Source organism: Barbus barbus, assembly GCF_936440315.1.
Source record: "Barbus barbus genome assembly, chromosome: 23".
Classification (NCBI taxonomy): Eukaryota; Metazoa; Chordata; class Actinopteri; order Cypriniformes; family Cyprinidae; genus Barbus; species Barbus barbus.
This window is the reverse complement of record NC_136751.1, coordinates 156,929-173,978: the sequence shown is the minus strand read 5'-3', so window position 1 is coordinate 173,978 and position 17,050 is coordinate 156,929.

Below are 17,050 nucleotides of genomic sequence, written 5' to 3'. Positions count from 1 at the left end.
GACTTTATTAAAGAATTTGCTGATTTTCTATCTGAGTTAGTGCTGGCTGCAGATAAAGTCTTAATTGTTGGCAATTTTAATATCCATGTCAATAATGAAAAAGATGCATTAGGAACAGCATTCATAGACATTCTGAACTCTATTGGGGTTAGACAACACGTTTCAGGACCTACTCATTGTCGAAATCATACTGTAGATTTAATACTGTCACATGGAATTGATGTTAGTGGTGTTGAAAGTCTGCAGCAAAGCGATGATATCTCAGATCATTATCTAGTCTTGTGTAAACTCCATATAGCTAAAACTGTAAATTCTACCCTTTGTTATAAGTATGGTAGAACCATCACCTCTACCACAAAAGACTGCTTTGTAAGTAATCTTCCTGATTTATCTCAATTCCTCAGCATATCCAACAGCGCAGAAAAACTTGATGTAACAAACTATGGACTCTCTCTTTTCTAGCACTCTAGATACAGTTGCTCCTTTATGCTTAAGGAAGATCAAAGAAAACAGTCCGACTCCGTAGTATAATGAGCACACTCGCACCTCAAAGAGAGCAGCCCGGAAAATGGAGCGCAGATGGAGGAAAAAAAACTAGAGGTATTTCGTATAGCTTGGCGGGAAAGTACCCTATCCTACAGAAAAGCATTAAAAACTGCAATATCTGATTACTTTTCGTCTCTTCTAGAAGAAAACAAACATAACCCCCCGGTATTTATTCAATACAGTCACTAAATTAATGAAAAAATAAAGCATCAACAGGTGTTGGCATTTCCCAAGAACACAGCAGTAATGACTTTATGAACTACTTTACTTCCAAGATCGATTCTATCAGAGATAAAATTGTAGCCATGCAGCCGCCAGCCACAATATTGCATCAGATAGTGCACTATAGATCCTCTGAGGAACAATTTCACTCATTCTCTACTATAGGAGAGGAAGAATTGTATAGATTTGTTAAATCATCTAAACCAACAACATGTATGTTAGACCCTATTCCATCTAAACTACTAAAAGAGCTGCTTCCAGAAGTCATAGATCCTCTTTTGGCTATTATTAATTCATCACTGTCATTAGGATATGTCCCCAAAACCTTCAAATTGGCTGTTATTAAGCCTCTCATTAAAAAACCACAACTTGAAAGATTTAATTACAGACCGATCTCAAATCTCCCTTTTCTGTCAAAGATACTAGAAAAGGTAGTATCCTCGCAATTATATTCCTTCTTAGAGAAAAATAGTATTTGTGAGGAATTCCAGTCAGGATTTAGACCGTATCATAGTACTGAGACTGCTCTCATTAGAGTTACAAATGACCTGCTTCTATCATCTGATCGTGGTTGTATATCTTTATTAGTTCTACTGGATCTTAGCGCTGCGTTCAACACTATCGACCACAACATTCTTTTAAATAGACTAGAACACTTTGTTGGCATTAGTGGAAATGCATTAGCATGGTTCAAATCGTACTTATCTGAACGCCATCAGTTCGTAGCAGTGAATGAAGAGGTATCATATTGATCACAAGTGCAGTACGGAGTACCTCAAGGCTCAGTACTAGGGCCATTACTTTTCACGCTTTACATGTTACCCTTGGGAGATATTATCAGGAGACATGGTGTTAGTTTTCACTGTTATGCTGATGATACTCAGCTCTATATTTCTTCGTGGCCCGGTGAAACACACCAAATTGATAAACTAACGGAATGCATAGTCGATATAAAAAACTGGATGACGAGTAACTTCTTACCGCTAAATTCTGAAAAAACAGAGGTGTTAATTATCAGACCTAAAAACCCCACAAGTAATAACCTAGAACACTATCTAACACTTGACGGCTGCTCTGTCAATTCTTCTTCATCAGTTAGGAACCTAGGTGTGTTGTTTGATAGCAATTTTTCATTTGAAAGCCATGTTTCTAGCATCTGTAAAACTGCGTTTTTCCATCTCAAAAACATATCTAAATTGCGACCTATGCTCTCAAGGTCAAAGGCAGAAATACTAATTAATGCGTTTATGACCTTAAGGTTAGACTATTGTAATGCTTTATTGGGTGGGCAGCTAGAGTTCTTACTAGAACCAGGAAGTATGACCATGTTGGCCCGGTTCTGTCAACACTGCATTGGCTCCCCATCAAACATCATATAGATTTTAAAATCTTGTTAATTACTTATAAAGCCCTGAATGGCTTAGCTCCTCAGTACTTGAGCGAGCTCTTATCACATTATAGTCCTCCACGTCTGCTGCATTCTCAAAACTCTGGCCATTTGATAATACCTAGAATATCAAAATCGACTGCGGGTGGCAGATCCTTTTCCTATTTAGCACCCAAACTCTGGAACAACTCTGAAACCTAATACTGTTCAGGAGGCAGACACACTCTGTCAGTTTAAATCTAGATTAAAGACACATTTCTTTAACCTGGCTTACACATAACACACTAATAGACTTCAATTATTCAAATCTGTTAAAGGATTGTTAGGCTGCATTAATTAGATCAACCGGAACCGGGGACACTCCCCAAAACACACAATGTACTCGTTACATCATAAGAAGAATGGCATCTACTCTAATATTTGTCTGTTTCTTTCTTATTCTGTTTCTCAGTCCATGTCTGGATCAGATGGTGGATCGGCGCCGGGAGATGATGTATGTGGCCCTGATCGTCGGCGGAGGCCGGACACCTGGATGAGCCCCGGGGACATATCACCGTAGCCACCCTAGTCACCGTAGTCCCCGTAGCCACCCTATCCGGTCCATATCCAGCCCAGATGGTCACTGCAGTCACCAGATCCAGTCCGTATCCAGATCAAATGGTGGATCAGCACCCAGAGATGACCTCTACAGCCCTGAACGTCAGCGGAGACCAGGACACCGAGATGAGCACCAGAGATAGATCCCCAGTGAGGACCTCGTCTCCTAGACAGCCATCGGGAAAGACCACTGGAACCAGTTGAGCCCTTACAATCTGACTTTGCTGCAGTTGGAATTGATGCTGATGCTGCTGGTTCGTTTGGCCAGAGGAGAACTGGCCCCCCGACTGAGCCTGGTTTCTCCCAAGGATTTTTTCTCCATTCTGTCGCCGATGGAGTTTTGATTCCTTGTCGCTGTCGCCTCTGGCTTGCTTAAGTCAAGTCAAAGTTTATTTCTATAGCACGTTTAAAAGCAACAGAGTTACATCAAAGTGCTGTACAACAAATACAAATACAATACAGCAAAAACAAAACAAAAAAAGCAGAGCCTTAAGCAGGCATTATTCAAAAACCAGGGAGAACAAATAAGATTTAAGAGCAGACTTAATACTAGCTAGTGAAGGAGCGAGTCTCACATTTACAGGCAGACTATTCCAAAGTTTCGGGGCTGCAGCTGAAAAAGCCCGGCCACCCTTGGTTTTACAGCGACAACGTGGGACCGTTAACTATGCAGTCGTGGCCTAATGGATAGAGAGTTGGACTTGTAACCAGAAGGTCGCGGGTTTGAGTCTCAGGTGGGGGGAGTGAATAACCAACACTCTTCTCTTCACCCTTGAGCAAGGCACCGAACCCCCAACTGCTCCCTGGGCACCGCAGCAATGGCTGCCCACTGCTCTGGGTGTATGTTCACTACTGTGTGTACACTTGGATGGGTTAAATGCAGAGCACAAATTCCGAGTATAGGTCACCATACTTGGCCACACACCACTTCCCCTTAAAAAAAACTGATTACTAAGAGCTCTTTGAAGAGAATAAGCAATCAGAAGGTGATATATTTTGGTGCAAGGCCAGCTAGCGCCTTGCACACATAAACAGCTATTGTAAAATCGATTCTGAACTTTACAGGAAGCCAATATAAAGATGCTAGGATTGGAGAAATGTGATCCTTCTTTCTTGTTCCAGTAAGAAGCCTCGCTGCAGCATTCTGGACAATTTGTAAGCGAGAAATCGCCGACTGAGGCAGTCCCCAATAAAGGGAATTTGCTGGAAGATAAAACTGTGTATCGTCAGCATAACAGTGGTAAGAGATCTTATATTTCTTAAAAATGGCTCCCAAAGGAAGCATGTATAGTGAAAAGAGAAGAGGGCCTAAGATGGAACCTTGGGGCATGCCACAAAACAAAGGAGCCGATGAGGAAGAAAAATTCCCAATATTCACTGAGAAGGTTCTATTTTTAAGATAAGAGGCCAACCACTGCAGAGCGGTACCCTGAATACCTACCCACTTTTTTTCTGATTTCCAGTACTTTGTCAAACATTTTTGCACATGACAAATCGCACGCAATTAATTGCACAGCCCTAATGTAAACAGGCCAAAAACATGATTAGTTATTGCGGTGTTAATGGCCAGTGCACTAATCAACTGAGATCTCCAGTACTGTTTACTGTATATGTGGTGCTACACAGGGAGTTTGCTAGGAGTCGTTCTGAGAGCTGTTTCACCTGTTATTATGTGGTTGTTAGAGCACTCTGGGTAGCTATATGGGGTTGCTAACTGGAAGTGAAGAAACTGACCTTGTCAAACTTGACCCTGAACTCCCGTCCGCACTCCAGCGGCGTGGTGAACGAGTCCAGATCCTGCCCCCAAAACGCAAAGAACTTCTCAATCCGCAGACTGCGCAGGGACATCACTTCATTATACACGTGCAGTGCATACTGGGAGAAGGAGAGCAGCGTCTCATCACTACAGAAGACTACAGCATTCACACTCATCTCTGCTTTCTCAGCATCCTGAAATCCTTGCGCTAAGATTTTATCAGCTTTTAAAAGCGTGTCCTGTGATCTGTATGATTTTTTTTTCAAATGTATTGGTTGCAATTGTTTTAATTTAGTTTTTATTTAGAAACCAAGCAATGAAGAGACAAAAAGAAACAAGCTGAAGTCAAGTATATGTAATTACAAACTCTCATAAGCTGACAGTGTGTTGAGGGAACACCTCCAGGAACAAACCAACACATGACACGGCATAGTGAATGCCCAAAATGTAACAAGGCAAAAAGAACAGGTAGCAGTCTTTAATTGGGCTTGTTAGTGATGTAACAATATGTATTTATTTGTCAATTTATTTTTATTTAATTTTAAGGACCCTTTGAGATACAGTGTGTCTTCTACCAAGGAGAGACTGTCAAGGAAAGAAGGAAAGCACCTGGTCCAGATGGTGTGTCACCAGCCTGCCTAAAAACCTGTGCTGATCAGCTGACCCCCACCTTCACAAAGATCTTCAATAGATCACTGGAGCTGTGTGAAGTCCCCTCATGCTTCAAACTCTCCACCATCATCCCGGTCCCAAAGAAACACAACATTACTGGACTTAATGACTACAGACCTGTGGCCCTAACATCTGTAGCCATGAAATCATTTGAAAGACTGGTTTTGGCTTATCTGAAGGACATCACTGGACCCTTACTGGACCCCCTGCAGTTTACCTACAGAGCAAACAGGTCTGTGGATGATGCAGTCAACATGGGACTGCACTTCATCCTGCAGCATCTGGACAGACCAGGGACTTATGTGAGGATCCTGTTTGTGGACTTCAGCTCCGCTTTTAACACCATTATCCCGGAAACCCTTCAGAATAAACTAACCCAGCTCTCCGTCCCCACCTCCGTCTGCCAGTGGATCAACAGCTTCCTTCCTGACAGACAGACAGCAGTTAGTAAAGCTTGGCAAATTCACATCCAGCACTCGAACCATCAGCACTGGAGCTCCTCAGGGCTGCGTTCTCTCCCCACTGCTCTTCTCCCTCTACACCAACGACTGCACATCTAAAGACCCCTCTGTCAAGCTCCTGAAGTTCGCAGACAACACCACACTGATCGGCCTCATCCAGGACGGTGACGAGTCTGCTTACAGACAGGAGGTTAAGGAGCTGGCTGTCTGGTGCAGTCTCAACAACCTGGAGCTTAACACGCTCAAAACTGTGGAGATGATAGTGGACTTCAGGAGAAACCCCCCTGCTCTCCCCCCACTCACCATCATGAACAGCACTGTGACTGCAGTGGAGTCATTCAGATTCCTGGGCACCACCATCTCTCAGGACCTGAAGTGGGATATTCACATTGACTCTATTGTCAGGAAGGCCCAGCAGAGGTTGTACTTTCTTCGCCAGCTGAGGAAGTTCAACCTGCCACAGGACTTACTGAAACAGTTCTACTCTGCCATCATTGAATCCATCCTCTGCACTTCAATAACTGTCTGGTTCAGCTCAGCTACCAAATCTGACCTCAGAAGACTACGGAGAGTAGTCCGGACTGCTGAGAGAATCATTGGTACAACCCTCCCCACTCTCCAAGAACTGTACTTATCCAGAGTGAGCAAAAGGGCTGGTAAAATCACTCTGGACCCCTCACATCCAGCACACTCCCTCTTTGAACTGTTACCGTCTGGTCGACGCTACAGAGCTCTGAGCACCAGAACGACCAGACACAGGAACAGTTTCTTCCAGGGCTTGAAAACGGAAAAAAATGTCAATCGGTTCACTCTGAGCAGAATCGATATTTTAACGTTTCCGTTCCTGCGTTCCTCTGTATTATTACCGTTCCGAAACCGGTTTGAGTAGAAAAAATAACGGTTAATACCGTTATTTTTAAAATTGTCTTTGCCTATAATAATAATAATAATAAAGTACTGTGTTTTCTTTACACAAAAAGAAAAATAAATAAAATAAAAATACAGAAAGAGATGGTATCTTAACCCGCTGCGCTAATAGGCTACAGCATCATTTTTTCTAGATTTTTACATTTCTAAATGTAGGCTACTAAACAAAATAAAAAAAATATATGAATGCTTTAAAGACATTAAAGATTTTTTTAAAGATGTTTGCTGCAAATTGTAAAAAAAACAAAAAAACGCTACTTGTATAAAATGTTTTGAGGGAAAAAAACAAAGGCTAAGCCTGCATTTTATTAGCCTATTATTCAGAAATGATGTAGGCTAAAATGCCGGTAAATTAAAAATGTTTACAAACATTATAAACACTAGGGATGTGCGCTACGACTAATTTGACTGTCGTTTAAACGGAAGTTTTGTATCCGACTAGTCGACTAGTCTAAAAGCTAGAAACCCCCAAAAAATGGCAAAAAAGTGTGTGTGTCTATATAACAGCCTACACTTGAAATACTTAAATCTCTGAATCACACTGTCAAATCCCTCAATTAATTCTGCTAAAAATAGGTCATGATTATGCTTGCCTCGCGTTATCATCATTTAATATTAGGCGGTCGTTAAACAGAAAAAAATAAAGAGCATACACTCATCAGAGCCCTGCACGGCCCTCAAATGTAGGCCCTAGCCCGGCCCTGGCTCGAGACGCTCAGGCTAGGCCCGGCCCACGTCCCACAGCTCATCAGAATTACCGGCCCGAGCCCTTTTTTCCCCCCTTCTCCTAAAACAGTTTATACTACTGTTTCGGCTATTAAAATAGTTCCGTTTTGTGTGTAATGGCAAAATTATTATATTTCGTTTTGTTTTTTTATTAAGTTAATTTAGAAAAACGTTGGGAGCATTTTTGTTCATTAAATAGCCTATAAGTTTTTTTTTTTTTTTAAGTAATGACCAAGCGGCCAGCGGCATGAGCTGATCATAGCCTATGTTTGATCAATTTAGCCTTCTCATATCATCACGACTTGCCTAAAATAACATCTACAGATATACTAAAACAGTTCAAGTATACAACAATGTTTAAACGTTAAACCTGCTATAATAATAATGTGCGCTAGCCTATATCTCAGTTTGTGCTGAGAGTGGAAGCTAAAGCTGCTCTGCAGGACATGGAGGCACCAGCAAACACTTGCATTGCTTTCAGTGGAAACTAATTATTAAAATAGCCTACGCCGTCATTTTTTGTTTGTTTGTTTGTTTGATAAAGGTAAGAATAATACATCATTCCGACCTGTAAAGGCTCTACTTGTATTTGTGCGCACTCACAATACCAACAAAAGGTAGTTATTTTATAAAACAAAGAAAACAAACATGATGTGCTTTCTGCCGTCTTTAACAGGAGCGCTTCATAAAAATGAACCGAAGCTGAGCGAATACATGCCTCACAGACATGATAAATATATCTATAGAAAGCTTTAAATGATCACTTAACGAAATAAAAAATTGAAAACAAAAACTCTTTTATTATAATCTTAATCATAATCATAAAGATGCATTTCTCTCTAAAGGCGCGTCTAATGAGGAGACGGCCAGTCAGGATCAGCAGCTTCATCCTTGCGACACGGACTCAGAAAACATTAGTTTATTAGTAAATAGTTCAAATATCTCCTTACTATTTCCCGCAGACACATTCATGGTTATGTTTGCTGGGGTTTTGCAGCAAGCTTTAGCCTATTGCGTGCATTTGAACGCAGAAGTATTCAGCTGCTGCGGGACACTAAACACCATCCAGCTGCTCTCAGTCGTGTGGTCTCCTGTTGTTTCCACCAGCGCGTGATTTCTTTACATCACTAATCGATAGATGTCTACAATATAAAAATAATTTTGCAGGGCTCTAACACTCAACATAAACCGGTGCATAGCTGATTTATTCAGATCGGCTGGAGCAATGCAGAAATGGAAAATCAATCAATAGACTGACAGAATTCCTCATTTTCATATAAAGTTAGCCAACATATAAAAACAAAAGTAAAAAAAAAATAGGAACGTTTATCAAGGAATAGCATTAAAATGGCTTTAAAAAATTTACTTCATGTTGGCTATATTGTCTAAAAACAAAAGAATGCTAATTTTACTTACTCCATGCACATTTGTTAACGTGGTCTGGCGAAAGACTGGACTAGACGATTCTGCACTAGAAAAAACAACAAAAAAAACCTCGCTCGGCAGGAACTGAAGTCACAGGCACGCAGAGAGTTTCGAAAAGAGCCTGGAAATAGATTGACATTGCTGGCTTTGGCTAGCCTCCAAGCTAACGTTAGGTCTTTCGTGTGGTCATGCTAAGCTCGCCGCAACTGACCTGAAGACAAGGCATGAGAGGTCTGAGGTAAAAATGTAGTTTCTGCCCAGATATGCTTTTAAACATATTTAAATATTTTGATATGTATTCTTTTTCAAAAGTTTTATTTTAACTTATTTAAAATGTTTTAAAATGTAACGTTAAAATGATGGTAATTTGACCCACTGTTTGTAAAAACGTCATTCCAAAAACAAATTAAAGGTGAAACTGATGCCTACCTCTCTCACTCGGCACGAATCCAAATGTTTCCATATTCTCGACGTATAGCCTACTAAAATATTATTTATTGGCTTTTACTTTCATGGAAGCACCGCTGGTGTGTAGGATCTGTTGAATCCATCTTACACTGACGTCAGATAAACGCTAACGCCGGTGTTCTGACGATTTGTGCTACCCTGTCAGATTTTCCATTAAAACAGATGGTAGCAGAATTCATTGGCATTGCGACTAGGGTTCACAGCTGAGCACGGGCGGCATTTCACTCGCTGGATGCGTCAGCATCACATTTGTATAGTCTGTAGCCTACTACTTGAATTCGTGATTGGTTGACAGCAAATTTAAAATATTAAATGGAACGATAAAATAACGTTATTAACTGGTTAATGGCCATTTCAAATTTTCGATTCTGTTCGGAACTATAAAATTTGATTTAGTTTCTGTTTCCGGTTCTGTTCCAGTCAAAATTACGTTCGTTTCCGTTTTTCGTTTTCGTTCCTTGAACCTGGTTTCTTCCCTCAGTCAATCCATCTCATGAACACTCAATAATAAACGTGGAACACACAAATAATTCATTATCCATTCACCACACTCACTTATTTTATCTTTATTTTCTCATTTCTAATTTGCACATACTTGACCTGTACATACATAGTCGCCTATATTATATATATATGTTTTTTTTTTTTTTTTTGCTGCTTTGTACATTGGTTATTGGCTATTTCTTGTTATTTTGTTTTATTACCTGTGTCCTGTCCTGTTACTGTCTTTCTGTTGCTCTGTGGAGCTTCTGTCACTACAACAAATTCCTTGTATGTGTAAACATACCTGACCAATAAAGCTCATTCTGATTCTGATTCTGATTCTGAAAATATTAAAACTTGCCATGAAAACACAGAGCTGTTAGACAGATGAAATAACCAGAAGAAACATTAAAGTATGTAAAGGACGAGAGTTGATGCTATAGATTAAAGTATTGTGGCATGAACCACCTGGCGTTCGCCAGAGTCCAAAAGAAGAGTCAGTATTAGGTCCTGTCCAAAGATTGATTTGTGCCTGTTGAGGTTTTCTGAGTCATGAGTCTTAAAGGCATGTGGCTCGATTTTTATTTCTAAAAATTAAATCAACAAAACTAAGTAAAAATGATAGTTAACTGGAAAAGGTTATAGAAATATGCTCTTTGTTTAAAAACTGCAGTGATGTGTGAATATGACCATAGTCTGTTGGAAAGAAGTAAAGGTAAACTATCTGTAATACCAATTTGTAGCCACTAGATGCCTGTATATCTCTCATATAAATATATGCTGGACTGTTGGCTGAGCTTGTTCTCTTCTGTTTTCCGGTTTGTATTTTTCTTCAGCTTTCACCATCATGAAGGTACTATCCTTTGGTTTTATAGGTCTGACATGTTTACAATGCTCATGATCAGGGACGGCCCAAGCCCTTATTTATTTGTGAGCCCCTCGGTGTCACCAATACACTATTGACTATTGTCTAACAAGCAGGCTTAATTACTGCGCCACCTTGTGTCTGTTCAGCAGATTCAGTAGCTACACTTGATTTCACACATGACCACTCGTTTTATAATGCTAAACCATTCGGATTACACATCATTAAATGTAACATCATTAAGGAACTGCTGGCCACAAAATTAAAAAGTCATAAATTCCTTTATGACTAAAGGAAATCAAATAATAGCTTGGTTCTATGATTCAGGGGAACAATCCTTTTGTTTCTGGCTCTTGTGGTTCAAGGGTTATTAACATACTTGAGTGACGGGGCAAATATTTTACACTTACACTACACTTACAGTATGCTTACACACTAACGGTCACCTGATGTAAGATGAGAGACATTTACATTGTACATATAGTAAACTCTCTTTAAATCATGATTGTCATATTTATTTGCAGACATTTGTAGGTACTGTATTTTAGCGAATAAAAAAGGCAACCTCACTGTTTCCCAACCCTGTTCCTGGAGGCACACCAAACACAACACGTTCAACTCTTCATCATCACATCTCCGTCAGCTCATCACCTCTTCAGTGGAGACTCCAAGAACAGGAACTATTACTGTGTGATTAATATTAATCAGATTTGTTGTTTAAGTTATAGATGTCACTGTATATCACCTTTCACCGTGTTTTATGCTTTTATTTAGTATTGTCATGTTGGCCGTTAGCTTGAGGCCTGTGAAGAGATTCCTTCAGTCCTGACAGCTGTGTTTGTCCTGAAATAACGAGCTCGGAGATTCATTTATTCAGGAACGATTCTGCTGAAGGACAAACTCAAGATATAGGAGCTAAACACCATCCGTCTCATTACAGACACACACACACACACCTGCAGAGAGCTGCTAAAGCGCTCAGATCTGATCAGATGGATTGATTTGATGTGTGCTGTGTAAGAGCCGAGAGTAACTTTACTACAGCTGCAGATCAGCGGAGCCTGGCATCTTCACTGCGCATGCGCGGAACAACCTGCCGAGTGATTGACAGCTGCGAGCTTTGCACACTTTATCAGCTCAGATCAAAACACATTCCATCAGTTTAGATTTCTTTGAAACTTCTTATTCTCATGTAGTAAAACACACTCACGCGCGCGCGTGCACACACACAAATAATTATCCTTCTTTGTTTTGAATCCTCTCATAATATAATCATTGACAGTATATATATGGCAAGCCATTTTAACATTTAATCTATAAGCCGTACTAGAATCTATATTCATGCTACTAGTACTTTTTTTTAGATACTAGTATCTTTTCCATTAAGTACTGCTACTTATTCATTAGCTACTAACAGTGGTGGAAAGAGTACTGAAAATATATACTCAAGTAAAAGTACCATTACCTTCCAAAAAATGTATGTTTTGTAGTAGAGTAAAAGTACTTGTCCAAAAAACTACTTGAGTAAGAGTAAAAGAGTAGCCTATTTAAAAGTACTCATGAGTATTGAGTAGTGAGTACTGAGCTGTGGCTTCTACCCCGTCATAATAACCGCTCTACACTCCCAATTTATACATGTGTGTCCCTGGAGCACAAAACCAGTCTTAAGTCGCTGAGGTATATCTGTAGCAATAGCCAAAAATACATTGTATGGGTAAAAAAAATGTATTCTTCTTTTATGCCAAAAATCATTAGGCCATTAAGTAAAGATCATGTTCCATGAAGATATTTTGTAAATTTCCTACCGTAAATATATCAAAACTTCATTTTTGATTAGTAATATGCATTGCTAAGAACTTCATTTGAACAACTTTAAAGGAGATTTTCTCAATATTTAGATTTTTTTGCTCCTTCAGATTCCAGATTTTCAAATAGTTGTATCTCAGACAGATATTGTCCGATCCTAACAAACCATACATCAATGGAAAGATTATTTACTCAGCTTTGTATAGATGATATATAGATCTCAGTTTTGAAAAATTGACACTTATGGTTTTGTGGTCCAGGGTCACCTTTAAAAAACGTTGTACATTCTGTAATTCACATTATCTTGTTTGTCATAAAGATTGAAGAATATCTATAATCCAGCAGTTTTGATTGATTTTGACTGCCAACTCTTTAAAACACATCAAAACAGCACGGAAACAGTATTCAGTTGAAGAAAAGATAGAAGTTATTCTCAGTACAATTATCCCCATTTAAATCATAAAGTTTGAAAAATAGATTTAAAATCATGTGTAAGGCCACTGAGAGCATGCTGTTGTTGCACATAAAATATTAATGTTTAGAACAGTGCAAATACAAACACCATTAGAAACTCATAGTTCAGCATCACACACCATGATATGGGTTAAAATGAGAGCCCATGTCTCTCCAAAACGGAGCCAGTTTTAGCGTTTTGCAATAAAGAAACAAGAAAAACTAAACTTGATCATTTATGTTACAATTTTAACAAATGCACATTGTTCTAGAAGCTTGGCGTCATGTACATTACATGTACATATACATTACTCGAATTGTTATGTCGATAAAACAATTTGTAAGGAAAATGCATTAAATAAAGTATTTCTGGGGAAACTTTTTCAAAAGAGAACACAAACGCAGGTCTCTTGCTGAGCCGCGGCGGTCTCGGTGATCAGCAGCATACACAACTGAATGCAACAAAAAGTGTTGAACTTGAAATTTGTTTATACGCGAGTGCACATGCTAAATGAAGGCGGATTGAATAAAATGGATAAAAAAAAAAAAGAAATTAAAAAAGTTTATTAATGAGCTGCAGTTTTATTACATCACGCGCTGGCACAGATGCAGTATTAACGCCACGGGTCATCAATAATGTGCAGATTGGTCCTCAATTTGAGTAGGCCTACAATATTGCAAATCGTTTTACAGTGTTTCCAACACACTTTTTCACAGCGCGCATCACACGCTCAAACTCATCAAAAGTCAACAAGTTCAACAAGCAAAAACTTATCCAAGTGACTGCAGCTGAACGCGCGCGAGAGAGACGAGGCAGCGCAGATCGCGCGGCTCTTAAGTGAATTTACTGAACGTGGCACTTGCGGGAGTTAACACTGTACGCAATACCCGCAACCTCACACCACATTTCAGGTCGTGTAGATAGGCAAGCATATATACAAATCATTTAGTAAGCAGAAATCCAAAATTTACCTGAACATATTAGAGGAATGTGACTGCACTGATGCTTGAGGAATGCACTTCCAGCAGCCGTGATAGACAGCAGCTGGCGGTTAAAGTTTTCTATGCACAATTTGATTTGACGAAATTCACGAGACACTATCTCCCTATCCAATCATATTAATGGATAAAAATAAAATTAAAATAAGCATGTAACGACCACAAACGGATGAAAATAGCGGAGTAAAAGTACCGATACATCACTTAAAATGTACTCAAGTAAAAGTAAAAGTCCACAATTTTTAAACTACTCAAAAAAGTACAATTACTGATAAAAACTACTTAATTACTGTAACGTGAGTATTTGTAATTTGTTACTTCACACCACTGGCTATTAATGCTTATTTTTAGGTACTAGTACCTTTTTAAAAGATACTAGTTCTTATTCATTAGCTACTAATCGGATCTACGCATGCGCTAATTTGTGACTGCGTTTTTGAGTTTGAGCTCCATCAAATTGATTCTTTATCATCTATTTTCTATCTTAAAAACAATTTTATACACTATCATTTTCGTTTCTATAACGTGTGAATATGGCAATGGCAATTTTATTTATATAGCACTATTTACTACAACCAAGGTTGACCAATGTGCTTTACAATAAAAATAAACTAAAAACAGCAAATAACAAGAAAGTAATACATCATAACATACAACAAAACATAAGACAATGATAACAATGCTATATGATATATCCCCAATAGCATTCTAAAACAAACCCAATTAGAGCGCCGTGTTATCACTAGTTTTATTTTGATTTCTCGAGTCTGCTATTAGCTTATAGCCCGTTAGCATCGGCAGCATGGCTGCCGCTAATCTCGCTTAGATTGCTAATACTCTATTCACGCACATTACCATTGTTTCACTGTTACTTGCTTAAATGGCGGATTTGTGTCTACCTTTGCGTGCAGGTGAGGACACATTCGAGCTGCATTCGGTGCAGCTGGAGCTGGAAGCCGTGGAGAAGCAGATCCACGACCTGGTGGAGAAGCAGGCCCAGCTGAGAGAGCGGAGAGCCACGCTGGAAACATCCCGGGCTGACGCTCACAAGTCCGGGGTAAGTATACAGCACACTGCTAATACTCCCACCACCTCTACTCCGTGTGTTTCTCTGCACAGTCCCTGTGCACCCAGGACGCAATCTTCCCAGATGTCCTTCACTTTAGCGCCGGGACGCCACGGACCCTGGGTGCACCAGCAGCGGAAGACGAGAGCCAGGCCCCAGGTGACGACCTCTTCCCCTCTGCCGCCTCCGGTCTTCGAGATCTCCACCCGGAACTGCTTCGCCCCCCTCCGCGAGACGGAACGCGATGCTGTGATCGTCGGAAGCTCCATCGTCCGGCACGTCCGTGCTACGTCAGCTGAAGGTAAAGTGCACACTCACTGTTTCCCCGGTGCTCGTGTTCTCGATGTTTCTGCGCAGATACCCGCGATCCTGAAGGGCGATGAGAGCATCGGTGCTGTTGTGCTGCACGCAGGGGTTAACGACACCAAGCTGCGGCAGACGGAGACAAGAGGGACTTCAGGAGCCTGATCGAGACGGTACGCAGCACATCGCCCGCGACGATGATCATTGTGTCAGGACCGCTTCCCATGTATCGACGAGGAAGCGAAAGGTTCAGTAGACTGTTTGCTTTAAACGAATGGTTATTGTCATGGTGTAAAGAACCTCTAGACTGGACTATTGTAATGCACTGCTAGCTGGTTGTCCTGCATGTTCAATAAACAATTACAGATAGTCCAAAATGCAGCAGCTAGAGTTCTTACCAGGTCAAGAAAATATGATCATATTACTCCAATTTTACAGCCTCTGCACTGGCTACCTATTCAGTTCCGTATCATTTACAAAATATTATTACTTGCTTATAAGGCCCTAAATGGTTTAGCTCCTGCGTACCTAACTTGTCTTCTACCACGCTACAATCCAACCCGCTCTCTAAGGTCGCAAAACTGTGGACTTTTGGTAGTACCTAGGATAGCAAAGTCCACTAAAGCTTTTTCAGATTTGGCTCCCAAACTCTGGAATACCCTTCCTGATAACGTTCGGGGTTCAGACACACTCTCTCTGTTTAAATCTAGATTAAAGACACATCTCTTTAGCCAAGCATTCACATAATGCATCTTATAATCTTGTACTGCAGTTATATCTGATCAAATGTACATTATTATTATTCTTTAGCTTGGGTTGAACAAATAAGTTTTGCTTAGATGGAACAGCAGCTACGCTAATTATGTCTCTATTTGTTTCTCTGTTGATTAACATCCCGTGGTAACTAGGAATGACAGAAGCTTCAGTCTGGATCCAACCCTTAAATGATCTGAGATGACCGAACACCTGAGAAAAGATAATGCCAACCCCTCAGAGGACCTCAGAGGATGCCAACACTCAGACAACATACAGAATTACCTAATCTTGCCATAAGCTAAATATATTAAGGTTCTGCAATATATAAATATACTGTGGAAACTTAATTTCCTGTAGAGCTGTTTTGCAACGATTTGTATCATAAAAAGTGCTATACAAATAAACTTGAACTTGAACAGTATTTCAATAGTGACTAGTAACTATGTTGCTAGTAACAAATTTCAATTTTTTTGCCATTGACTTCTATGGGGATCTGTCATTGAGATATCAACTATTCAGTTTTGACTAGTCTGTATTCCAGTTGTGACCAGTACATCATTTTGATGTACTAGTAGTTATTCATTAGGTACTAGTACTTGTTTTTAGATACTAGTACCTATCATTAGATACTAGTACTTAATCATTATAAGTAAGGAATAATTGACAACGGGCGTTGAATTGTTAGAAAATAATGCACACCTGAATGGACCGAAGTCAATTATTCCGCTTATACTACGGTTACCACACCTCAAGATATCGATCAGATGATATATTTCAAGGCATTCTTACGGTTTTTGTACTTAAACGCTATTGTGAGTAGGATTAATTTCTTATGCATCTTATCCAACGCCTCTGTTGCTAATTCCAAAACATCACTTTAAACCTAGTAAAGGAGGTTTGAGCCGCTGATGGCAGACTAATGCAGTTAATAGCTAAGTTAAGACAGAGAGAACGAGAGATTAAGCTTGTGAGTTATCTCTGTGAGTCTGTGCGTCTCTCAAAAGTGTTCGGCAGCAATGTTTCGAGCAATAGTGAAAGTTAATTTTCTTCACAAACAGTGCTGTTGTTACCTCGCTTGTGAGAAGTCATGTAGTTTTTAAGTTGTACTGATGAACTCATCAGAGCAGCGCTA